The sequence below is a fragment of the Salmo trutta genome, chromosome 15 (assembly GCF_901001165.1).
Source record: "Salmo trutta chromosome 15, fSalTru1.1, whole genome shotgun sequence".
Lineage (NCBI taxonomy): Eukaryota > Metazoa > Chordata > Actinopteri > Salmoniformes > Salmonidae > Salmo > Salmo trutta.
Window position 1 is genome coordinate 5,914,919 of NC_042971.1, and position 8,096 is coordinate 5,923,014.

Sequence of the window (8,096 nt, forward strand, 5' to 3'; positions counted from 1 at the left end):
ATGGAGGTTCTTGAACAGGAAGAGGGGACTATCAGCACAACATAGATGTTCTAGAACAGGGAGAGGGGACTATCAGCATAACATAGAGGTTCTAGAACAGGGAGAGGGGACTATCAGCATAACATAGAGGTTCTAGAACAGGGAGAGGGGACTATCAGCATAACATAGAGGTTCTATAACAGGTAGAGGGGACTATCAGCATAACATAGAGGTTCTAGAACAGGGAGAGGGGACTATCAGCATAACATAGAGGTTCTAGAACAGGGAGAGGGGACTATCAGCATAACATAGAGGTTCTAGAACAGGGAGAGGGGACTATCAGCATAACATAGACGTTCTAGAACAGGTAGAGAGGACTATCAGCATAACATAGAGGTTCTAGAACAGGGAGAGGGGACTATCAGCATAACATAGAGGTTCTAGAACAGGTAGAGGGTGAAATGGTTACTTGGCGACAACCATAAACCAATGTGAAATCAAGTGATTAGTTACCATGCCCACACTGTTTGGGATTCTTTGTTAAAACTGAGTTATGGAAGCATGAGGCATCATGTAGAAACAAAAAAGAGCATCAATTAGAAAAAATAAGACGAATCAATCTAAAGCCACAAGACTTATTCCCATACAATCTAAAGCCACAAGACTTATTCCCATACATTCTAAAGCCACAAGACGTATTCCCATACAATCTAAAGCCACAAGACTTATTCCCATACAATCTAAAGCCACAAGACTTATTCCCATACAATCTAAAGCCACAAGACTTATTCCCATACAATCTAAAGCCACAAGACTTATTCCCATACAATCTAAAGCCACAAGATTTATTCCCATCCAATTTAAAGCCACAAGACTTATTCCCATCCAATCTAGAGCCTCAAGACTTATTCCCATACAATCTAGAGCCACTCATGGGTGTAAAAGTACACTACAGAACATGAACCAAGACGAGATGCCCTTCAATATAAGAACGATCCACTAATGTGTACATTTTGGGATATGTTATATGAGAAACATGTTCAAAACAAGTCTCAGCATGTGTAAATAAGTCAGAAGATGTGAGAACTTGGTCAAGTCCCAGCATGTGTATTTAAGTCCGTACCTTCAGGCTCTGATCAGGCCCTACACCCAAACAAGGGCACTGCGTTCATCCATCTCTGGCCTGCTCGCCTCCCTACCTCTGAAGAAGCACAGCTCCCGCTCAGCCCAGTCAAAACTGTTCGCTGCTCTGGCACCCCAATGGTGGAACAAGCTCCCTCACGACGCCAGGACAGCGGAGTCAATCACCACCTTCCGGAGACACCTGAAACACCACCTCTTTAAGGAATACCTGGGATAGGATAAAGTAATCCTTCTACCCCCCCCCCCGAAAGATTTAGATGCACTATTGTAAAGTGGTTGTTCCACTGGATATCTTAAGGTGAATGCACCAATTTGTAAGTCGCTCTGGATAAGAGCGTCTGCTAAATGACTTAAATGTAAATGTAAATGTAAGTCAGAAGATGTGAGAACTTGGCCAATTCATGCTTGTTGTAACAGAGATAGATCCACATGTGCAGACTCTTCAGGAAGTCCTTGTACCAACCAACTTCAAGTTGGCAGTGTCAGGGGCCAGGAATGTAGCTGTGTACTTAAGTGATAAAAATGAAAACATAACACCTTCCCTGGCATGCAAAATAGGATATTCCCTTAAAACCTCTCTGTCCTCAGATAATCACATGGTATGCTTTCGTCGTAAAGCCTTTTTGAAATCTGACACAGCGGCTGGATTAACAAGAAGTTAATCTTTAAGCCGATGGATAATACTTGTATGTTTTATGAATGTTTATTATGAGCATTTCTGTTTTTGCATTTCGCGCTCTGCAATTTCACCGGATGTTGGCCAGGTGGGACGCTAGAGAGGTTAAAAAGTATTTTTTATATTTTATTGTACTTTTTATTTCACCTTTATTTAACCAGGTAGGCTAGTTGAGAACAAGTTATCATTTACAACTGCGACCTGGCCAAGATAAAGCAAAGCAGTGTGACACAGACAACAACACAGAGTTACACACGGAATAAACAAGCATACAGTCAATAATACAATTGAAAAAAAAGTATATAAACAGTGTGTGCAAATGATGTGAGGAGGTATGGCAATAAATAGGCCATAGTAGCATAGTAATTACAATTTAGCAGATTAACACTGGAGTGATAAATGAGCAGATGATAATGTGCAGCGCGTGCTACAGGTGGGTGTTGTTATCATGACCAGTGAGCTGAGATAAGGTGGGGCTTTACCTAGCATAGACTTATAGATGACCTGGAGCCTGTGGGTCTAGCGACGAATATGTAGCGAGGGCCAGCCGACTAGAGCATACAGGTCGCAGTGGTGGGTGGTATAATGGGCTTTGGTAGCAAAACGGATGGAGGAGGATCGGTAGTATAGTCAGTTTTACTAGGGTAAGTTTGGCGGTGTGAGTGAAGGAGGCTTTGATGCAAAATTGAAAGCCGATTCTAGATTTGATTTTGGATTGGAGATGTTTAATATGAGTCTGGAAGGAGAGTTTACAGTCTAGCCAGACACCTAGGTATTTGTAGTTGTCCACATATTCTAGGTCAGAACCGTCGAGGGTAGTGATGCTAGTCGGGCGGGCAGGTGCCGGCAGCGAATGGTTGAAAAGCATGCATTTGGTTTTACTAGTGTTTAAGAGTAGTTGGAGGCCACGGAAGAAGAGTTGTATGGCATTGAAGCTCGTTTGGAGGTTTCTTAACACAGTGTCCAAAGAAGGGCCAGATGTATACAGAATGGTGTTGTCTGCGTAGAGGTGGATCAAGGAGTCACCCGCAGCAAGAGCGACATCATTGATATATATTGAGAAAAGAGTTGGTCCGAGATTTGAACCCTGTGGCACCCCCATAGAGACTGCCAGAGGTCCGGACAACAGGCCCTCCGATTTGACAGGCGAGGTAGTCATGTGAGAAACCAAGGCTGTTGAGTCTGCCGATAAGAATACGGTGATTGACAGAGCCGAAAGCCTTGGACAGGTCGATAAAAACAGTTGCACAGTACTGTCTTTTATCGATGGCGGTTATGATATTGTTTAGTACCTTGAGCGTGGCTGAGGTGCACCCGTGACCAGCTCAGGAATCGGATTGCATAGCGGAGAAGTTAGGGTGGGATTCGAAATGTTCAGTGATCTGTTTGTTAACTTGGCTTTCAAAGACTTTAGAAAGGCAGGGCAGGATGAATATAGCTCTGTAACAATTTAGGTCTTGAGTGTCATCCCCTTTGAAGAGGGTGATGACTGCAGAAGCTTTCCAATCATTAGGAATCTCGGACGATACGAAAGAGAGGTTGAACAGACTAGTAACAGGGGTTGCAACAATGGCGGCGGATCATTTTAGAAAGAGAGGGTCCAGATTGTCTCGCCCAGCTGATTTGTATGGGTCCAGGTTTTGCAGCACTTTCAGAACATCTGCTATCTGGATTTGGGTGAAGGAGAAGCTGGGGAGGCTTGGGCAAGTAGCTGCGGGGGGTGCAGAGCTGTTCTCTGGGGTTGGGGTAGCCAGGAGGAAAGCATGGCTAGCCGTAGAGAAATGCTTATTGAAATTCTCGATTATCATGGATTTATCGGTGGTGACAGTGTTTTCCCAACCTCAGTGCAGTGGGCAGCTGGGAGGAGGTGCTCTTATTCTCCATGGACTTTACAGTGTCCCAGAACTTTTTGGAGTTAGAGCTACAGGATGCAAATTTCGGTTTGAAAAAGCTAGCCTTTGCTTTCCTGACTGACTGCATATATTGGTTCCTGACTTCCCTGAAAAGTTGAATATAGCGGGGACTATTCGATGCTAGTGCAGGACGCCACAGGATGTTTTTGTGCTGTTCGAGGGCAGTCAGGTCTGGAGTGAATCAAGGGCTTATTCTGTTCTTAGTTCTACATTTTTTGAAAGGGGCATTCTTAGTTAAGATGGTGAGGAAATTACTTTTAAAGAACTACCAGGCATCCTCTACTGACGGGATGAGGTCAATATCCTTCCAGGATACCTGGGCCAGGTCGATTAGAAAGGCCTGCTCACAGAAGTGTTTTATGGAGCGTTTGACAGTGATGAGGGGTGGTCGTTTTACTGTGGACCCATAACGGATGCAGGCAATGAGGCAGTGATCACTGAGATCCTGATTGAAAACAGCAGAGGTGTATTTGGAGGGCAAGTTGGTCAGGATAATATCTATGAGGGTGCCCAGATTTACAGATTAGGGTTGTACCTTGTGGGTTCCTTGATGATTTGGGTGAGATTGAGGTCATCTAGCTTAGATTGTAGGACGGGCGGGGTGTTAAGCAGTTTAGGTCACCTAACTGAACAAACTCTGAAGATCAATGGGGAGCAATCAATTCGCAAATGGTGTCCAGGGCACAGCTGGGAGCTGAGGGGGGTCTATAACAGGCGGCAACAGTGAGAGACTTATTTCTGGAGAGATACATTTTTTAAATTAGAAGCTCGAACTGTTTGGACATAGACCTGTAAAGTATGACAGAACTTTGCAGGCTATCTCTGCAGTAGATTGCAACTCCTCCCCCTTTGGCAGTTCTATCTTGACGGAAAATGTTGTAGTTGGGGGTGGACATTTCTGAATTTTTGGTGGCCTTCCTAAGCCAGCATTCAGTCACGGCAAGGACATCAGGGTTGGCGGAGTGTGCTAAAGCTGTGAATAAATCAAACTTAGGGAGGAGGCTTCTGATGTTAACATGCATGAAACCAAGGCTTTTACGGTTACAGAAGTCAACAATTGAGAGTGCCTCCTAAGCCAGGATTGTGTCAGGTTATTATTTACAGGGACACTGAGGAATCATAATGAACCCTAAACCCTGGATAGAGGGGCTCAGTAAATGTGGAGGTGAATGTGTACAGGTGGGTCAATGTGTCAGAGGATGCTCTATAGAAGGACAGAGTGCCGGCTGGCCAGTCCAGATACACTCCTACTCTGTGGGAGCTGGAGGAGGGGACGACTATGGTTATGTCATTATTATTGTGCCTGGCAATGTATCTGTTGTCATAGCAGAACAGACTCCAGGACTTGTCATTGTATCCAAGACAACAGTCATTACCCCCTCCTCTCCTGCTGATTCCTTTATATGTCACTCCTATAACAGCTTCTCTCCCACTCCACTCTCCCAGTAACAGCGCCCAGTCAGACCCTCTCTACACAACACTTGTCCCCAGCCCTTAAATCTCTTTGGGTGATCAGGAAACGGCTGCTTCTCTCTCCTACATGTCACCTTTCTGTTCTCCTCAGACAGAGAGAGGTGTCTGTTTACTGTGTTTAGGTCCAGTGTGAGATCACAGACATCTGATGGATGAAACCAGACCACAATATTAGAAATCATCATCATTCACATTAGAATGTTAACTCACTTTTCACTAATTCATTTAATGTAGATGTTTCTAGGTATCAAAAGGAGAAGTTAAGGTAACTTGAGACTTGTTGAATGATCATATGTTATACTGTATGGTAATATAAAAAACACTTATTCACATTAATTACACACACAAACTGTATGCATGAACAGAAACACACATTTCTTATGTAACACGAACAGACACACACATTGTCAAAGTATCTCTTTGTAAACGTTGGTGTCCCTGATTTCTGCTTCTGTAGAACTACAGCTGATATTTAATATGACCAAGTAAGTAATGATGGTGGTCTTTGACTTTGACTTAACTTGAATTAAGATTTATTCTTAGTCATATTCTTCACAGCAGTCAACACTCACATTTTCTAAGCCCAGGTTTCATTGTGTTCTCTCCACCATGTTCCACACTGTAGCGGTAAGCAGAAGAACAGACAGTCATTGAGGGATACACCTGAACTCTCACACACACACACACACACACACACACAGTCAGCATATAACTTTGTCCAAGTGGTGGTAAGAATGTTTGTCTTAACTAGCCTGATAAGTCAAACATGTCTGATATGAACATTGACATAAACCCTCTACATACTTGAGTTTCTCCAGTCTGCAGTGTGGATCCTCCAGTCCAGCAGAGAGCAGTCTGACTCCTGAGTCTCCTGGGTGATTGTAGCTCAGGTCCAGCTCTCTCAGGTGTGAGGGGTTTGACCTCAGAGCTGAGACCAGAGAAGCACAGCCTTCCTCTGTGACTCCACAGCTTGATAGCCTGTAAAGTGTCAAATCATATTAAAATCAAACTACTATTCTTTGGTGGTGAAAATAGTGGCAGTATATTTTTTCAACATATTCAGATCTATCTGTGTCCTTAAACCTGCCATATCAATTCATAAATGAATGAATGTATCATTATTATAAATGATCTGTTTCCCCCTTCTGATAACCAGGTGGCGAAACGCATCTCTGCATGTCTGGCAGACATATCAGTGTGGATGACGGATCACCACCTCAAGCTGAACCTCGGCAAGACGGAGCTGCTCTTCCTCCCGGGGAAGGACTGCCCGTTCCATGATCTCACCATCACGGTTGACAACTCCCTTGTGTCCTCCTCCCAGAGTGCTAAGAACCTTGGCGTGACCCTGGACAACACCCTGTCGTTCTCCACTAACATCAAGGCGGTGACCCGATCCTGTAGGTTCATGCTCTACAACATTCGTAGAGTACGACCCTGCCTCACACAGGAAGCGGCGCAGGTCTTAGTCCAGGCACCTGTCATCTCCCGTCTGGATTACTGCAACTCGCTGTTGGCTGGGCTCCCTGCCTGTGCCATTAAACCCCTACAACTCATCCAGAACGCCGCAGCCCGTCTGGTGTTCAACCTTCCCAAGTTCTCTCACGTCACCCCGCTCCTCCGCTCTCTCCACTGGCTTCCAGTTGAAGCTCGCATCCGCTACAAGTCCATGGTGCTTGCCTACGGAGCTGTGAAGGGAACGGTACCTCCGTAACTTCAGGCTCTGATCAGGCCCTACACACAAACAAGGGCACTGCATTCATCCACCTCTGGCCTGCTCGCCTCCCTACCTCTGAGGAAGCACAGTTCCCGCTCAGCCCAGTCAAAACTGTTTGCTGCTCTGGCACCCCAATGGTGGAACAAGCTCCCTCACGACGCCAGGACAGCGGAGTCAATCACCACCTTCCGGAGACACCTGAAACCCCACCTCTTTAAGGAATACCTGGGATAGGATAAAGTAATCCTTCTAACCCCCCCCCCCCTAAAAGATTTAGATGCACTATTGTAAAGTGGTTGTTCCACTGGATATCATAAGGTGAATGCACCAATTTGTAAGTCGCTCTGGATAAGAGCGTCTGCTAAATGACTTAAATGTAAATGTTAAATGTAATCTGTTAGGCGTGGCTGTTTGCTGACGAGGAATCAAGTGCAGGAAGCAGCGATTCAGGGTATTGGCTTTAATAGGCACAATGGCTAAACGACAAGTCAACCCAAACAGCGCACAGAGCGCACTACCAAACAAAGTGCCCCAAACACAAGGGACAAAACACAGCTTGCGCAAAACACACGCACCACTGAAAATGTACAACAAAACACACGCACAGCATACAATGGAATAACAACTTTCACTCCAAAAACATCCTCCTCTTCTTTCTCTTCCTCCTCTTCTTTTACTGTAACATCCTCCTCCTCTTTCACTCTGAACGTTTCATCCATTTTCCTCCTCTTCTTCCACCTCCTTTTTGGATGTAACAGTAATCTCCTCCTCCTCCTCTTTCACTCCATCCTCCTCTCCTTTTACTGTAACATCCTCCTCCTCTTTCACTCTGAACGCGTCTTCCTCTTCTTTCACTGAAACGTCTTTCTCTTCTTCTTTCACTTTAACAGCCTCACCCTTTACTTGTTTTTGTATTGTGACATCCTCTGCCTCCTCTTTCACGACAACGTTCAGCCACAGACCCTCTTTCTCCGTCTAGCAGACCTCTTCTTTAGCAGGAGGAGAGTAGGTCAGTGAGCTCATGGTCGGAGATGTTAGCTAGCTAGGCTAATGCTAACTTAACCAGCCCGCTAGCTGAATAATAACAACACCGTAAATATGAAATTAAAACGGATAACTAACTAGACGACAGAAGTGGGTTTAAAACACAGTGGCTAATATACACGAAAACGTCTAAAGTGCTTTATTGGTTCGG